Raw genomic sequence first — 5,000 nt, 5'->3', positions numbered from 1 at the left:
TATGAAATATATAAATAAACAGATGAAATAATTCAAATGAATGTGTCAAATAAATAGATAAATGAATGAATGAATGAATAACTAAATAAATGAACAGATAAGTAAACAAACAAATGAATAACTAAATAACTAAATAAACAAATACATCAATGAATGACTAAATAAATATGCATAGCTATTCACAAACACACACACACACACACACACACACACACACACATATATATATACACATATATATATATATATATATATATATATATATATATAGATAGATAGATAGATAGATAGATAGACAGATAGATAGATAATCAAATATTTTAATTCCCCTTCTTGATATAAAATTCTTTCGTTTCTTTTTCTTAATTACTTACATACTTTAATTGGTTTCTTTGGTTATTTCTTTCTTCACTTAAAAACAACAACAACAAAAAACAAACAATGTGAGAGCTGTATGATCGATGATGGTTTCTCCATTGCAGTGGTAAGTCATTTGGTTTAAATAATCTTTAATTATTCAACAATACACATGATTACAATGCAATGAATGACAAAAGAGCATCAACAAGCTTAAAGCTTATACTGTGCTCACAACGTTGCACTTCAATTTTATCATGACGGCTGATGAACCATATTATGACTTGTATCAAATAACATTCATAAACAGTAAGTAATGAAATAATGAAATAAAACAAATAAACAAACAGTACATAATATAGTAAATTAATGCTAATATCAATATTAACATGAGATTAAATTTATGATCACCAGAGTGATTGGCCTAATGGAAGAAAACATGAAGAAGAAGGAAGAAAAAATTTAGAAGAATGGTGGGTAAGGTGGTGGAGGAGGGGGAAACATTATTTCCAGCTTAGTCGTTTGTGAAGGACTCACTCACTCACTCACTCATTCCCTCGACCGCTGGGGTCGTTGGGGGGACATGAGGAAGATGTCATAGCTCGCCACGCCGTTCTGTTGGCAGCTGTCGTGAGGAGATCTGGCATCGTCATTTTGGTCCATTCCTTGACGTTGTCAGACCAGCTTTTTTTCTGCCGCCCCCGTCTGCGCCCTCCCTCTACAGTCCCTTGCAGGATGGTTTTGGAGAGGGTGTTATGTCGTATGACGTGACCAAACCATGCCATCTTCCGTCGTTTGACAGTCGCCAGCAGTGGTTCTTGGGGCCCAACAAGGTTGCTGACCAGGTTCCGCACATAGTCATTGGTCTTGTGCTCCTTGTAGGAGATGTGTAGTAGTCTCCTCAAGCACTTGGTTTCGAATGCTTGGATTCTTCTTTCTGTTTCTGCCATCAGTGTCCATGTCTCACATCCATATAAGAGGATGGAGACCACCAGTGACTTGTAGAGCAGGAATTTTGTGTGGAATCTGATGTTACTCTTCCATACCCTGTTCAGTCTGGCCATCGCTGCCGTTGCAGAATTAATCCTATTTCGGATTTCTGCTGTGCAGGTGCCGTCTTTGGACAGGGTTGCTCCCAGGTACTTGAAGCTGGTCACTTCTTCCAAGGGCTCACCATTCATGGTTATGTTGGCACTGATGTTAGTTGTGCTGTTGACCATGACCTTTGATTTCTCTGTGCTGACCTCCATGCCGTAAGCACTTGCTCTTGTAGTGAGTCTGTTTGTTAGATCCTGGAGCTCGGTGTTAGTGCCCCCCCATGAGGTCGATGTCGTCTGCGAATCGCAGATTGCAGACTGGCCTACCGCCAATGGTGATGGAGGTGTGGTGGTCTTCAAGGGCCTCCTGCATAATTCTCTCCAGAAAGATGTTGAAAAGTACTGGGGATAATAGGCATCCTTGCCTGACTCCGACTGTGGTCCGAAAGAACTGTCCTTGTTGATTGTTGAGGAGCACTGCGCTGCTGGAATGTTCGTAGAGGGCCTGGATGACTTGAATGAGCCCTTCATCAATGTTGAAGCCTCTCAGTACTTGCCAGAGGCCGCTGTGCCACACCCGATCGAATGCCTTCTTGAAGTCGATGAAGTTGTGAAAGATGTCCTTTTGGTGTTGTAGATGTTTTTCAATGAGGACTCGACAGTTGAATATTTGTTCGACAGTGCTCCGCCCTTTTCTAAAGCCTGCTTGTTCTTCTGATAGCAGCTCCTCAGCCTTGGATTTCAATCGGTTGAAGATGATGCGGAGCATGACTTTGCTTGGGTGGCTAATTAGACTTATAGTCCTGTAATTTTGACACTGCTTGAGGTTGCCCTTCTTGGGTAGAGGAATCACCAGCGATTGGGTCCATTCTGTTGGCCACTTCTTTTCTGTCCAGATCTTCTGACATAGCATTGTTAGGCTTCTGTGGTCTCCTTTCCTCCGTACTTCAAAAGCTCAGATGGGACGTTGTCCACTCCTGGGGATTTCTCTGGCTTCAGACTCTGTATTGCAGCCTCAACCTCCTCCTTCAATACTTGGAGATTTTCCTCACAGTCTGTGGATCGTGGGTTGTCCTGCAATATAGATGAGTCTGGATTGAGCTGGTAGTTGTAGAGGCCGTCACAGTATTCTGTCCACCTCTTCAGGACTTCTTCGCTATCTGTCAGTAGCTTGCCATACTTATCTTCGATGACAGCTGATCTTGGCTGGCTAGTCTTGGTGAGGGTCTTGAGGGCGAAGGACTATGACTCTCAAACTACGAAGTAAGACTGCACTGGCTCTTTGTGCTGCAGCCTTGGAGGGGGTGGGGGGGTGAGTGGGGGGGAGAGGTAGCTGGCCTTTCGGAACCACCCCCAATGCCGACTGTCCTAAAAAAAAAAAACCCTCTTGGCCGAGAGAGTGGGGATGTAACTTGGGCACAAGACACTCCCCGCAATAATCCGATTCTAGCCCTGATTCTAGTCGGGACAGCAGTTGCCTCCTCTGCTGTTCTGATGGTCATAGTCGGACACGACTATCAAACATACAAAAAAAAAAGTTAATATCATGTTCTTACTTTGGGTACTTACTTACGTAATCAGCTAGAAAATCTATACATGTTCATCACCGCTACTACTACTACTACTACCACCACTACTGCTATTGCTGCTGCTACTGCTACAACTACTACACTACGACAATTGCTGCTGTTGTTATAGCTATGATGCTATTTTCGTCTACAGGCACTGCTCCCGTCGCCATTATCAATAGCAGCTTTACAACTGGTCATTACAACTATTGGGGCAACTGAGGAGAAGCAGAAGAAGAAGAAGAAGAAAAAGGAGGAGGAGGAGGAAGAGGAGGAGGAGGAGAAAAGGAAGAAATCAGAATCAGATAATCGTGAATCAGTGGACTGGACTGGAAGAAGCAATAAGAAGAAAAGAACAGGAGGATAAAAGAAAGACAAGAAAGACACAAAGAAAGACAGACAGACGGACAGGCAGACAGAGAGAGAGAGAGAGAAAGAAGGAATGAATGAAGGAAAGACAGAAAGAAATAACCAGTGAAAGAAAGAAAAGAAAGAACAAGGGACAGGGAGACAGACAAGAAATCAGAAGAATCCAATGAACGAGAGAACAAAAAGGAAAACAACACAGGCAGCAGATTCAAACTATCACCTTGAAACATCACGCACGGAAACAGACAGACAGACAGACAGAAAGAAAGAAAGAAAGAAAGAAAGAACTGAAAAGAAAGAAAGAAAAAAGAAAGACAGAAAGAAAGAAAAGAAAAGAAAGACAGAAAGAAAGAAAGAAAAGAAAGAAAAAAGAAAGACAGAAAGAAAGAAAGAAAAGAAAGAAAAAAGAAAGACAGAAAGAAAGAAAAGAAAGAAAAAAGAAAGACAGAAAGAAAGAAAGAAAGAAAGAAACAAAAAAGAAAGAAAGAAACAAAAAAGAAAGAAAGAAACAAAAAAGAAAGAAAGAAAGAAAGAAAGAAAAAAGAAAGACAGAAAGAAAGAAAAGAAAGAAAGAAAAGAAAGACAAGAAAGACAGAAAGAAAGAAAAGAAAGAAAAAAGAAAGACAGAAAGAAAGGAAAGAAAGAAAGGAAAGAAAGAAAAGAAAGAAAGAAAGAAAGAAAGAGAGAGAGAGAGAGAGAGAGAGAGAGAGAGAGAGGACGAGGAAGGCAAAAGAGAAGTACAGAAAGGAAGAGGGAGATGACGACGTCAATAGCAACAACATCAACAACAACAACAACAAACAAAAGAAAGAAAGAACGAAAGGAAGGAAGAAAGAAAGAAAGAAAGAAAGAAAGAAAGAAAGAAAGGAAAAGGAGAGCAAAAGAGAAGTACAGAAAGGAAGAGGGAGAAGACAACGTCAAAAGCAACAACAACAACGACAACAAAACAACAGCAACAACAAAACAAAATTAAGAAAGAAAGAAAGAAACAAAGAAAGAAATAAACAAAGAAAGAAAACTCAAACAACAAAAGACGAAAAAAGAGCGAAAGAAAGATATCAGGAGAAAAAGGTATGGGGACGAAAAACAACAATAACAAAACTATGGAAAGAAAGAAAGAAAGAAAGAAAGAAAGAAAGAAAGAAGAAGAAGAAGAAGAAGAAGAAGAAGAAGAAGAAGAAGAAGAAGAAGATTGATTGATTGAATGATTGAATCTTTAATGGGTAAAGAATTAGGCACAGTAAAGGCCTTTTTACAATTCTGCCCATTTAACGACACAAAACATAAAAAAAAATAAAATAAAGAACGACACAAAACATAAAAATAAAGAAATAAACTGAAATAAAATAAAAACAAAAAGAACGACGAATAAGAAATAGGAACTTGAATAGTCTATTAAATGTAACAAAGCGATGAAAACTGGAACAATTGGTACATTACATGTACATACGTACTTACACACACACACACACACACACACACACACACACACACACACACACACACACACACACACACACACTTATAAAACAAGCAAACAAAAGACATACGTACACATTCACGCCCACACACTCAAACACACACAAACACATACACGCACTTACTGTTCACACATACACATACATTCAATTTTTCATTCATCATGGCATGGCATGAAGAAGAAGAAGAA

General features: G+C 39.5%; 1 protein-coding gene across 1 annotated transcript in view; it reads right to left on the bottom strand.

Annotated features, from left to right (window-relative positions):
• The window catches only part of LOC143299572 (E3 ubiquitin-protein ligase PDZRN3-like), a 171,265-nt gene that overhangs the window by 109,987 nt on the left and 56,278 nt on the right, over nucleotides 1–5,000 (bottom strand). The gene's annotated exons all lie outside the window — the stretch shown is intronic.

Source organism: Babylonia areolata, chromosome 25 (assembly GCF_041734735.1).
Source record: "Babylonia areolata isolate BAREFJ2019XMU chromosome 25, ASM4173473v1, whole genome shotgun sequence".
Classification (NCBI taxonomy): domain Eukaryota; kingdom Metazoa; phylum Mollusca; class Gastropoda; order Neogastropoda; family Buccinidae; genus Babylonia; species Babylonia areolata.
Note: the sequence above shows the minus strand (reverse complement) of the source record. Positions and strands in the feature narration are given on the sequence as shown.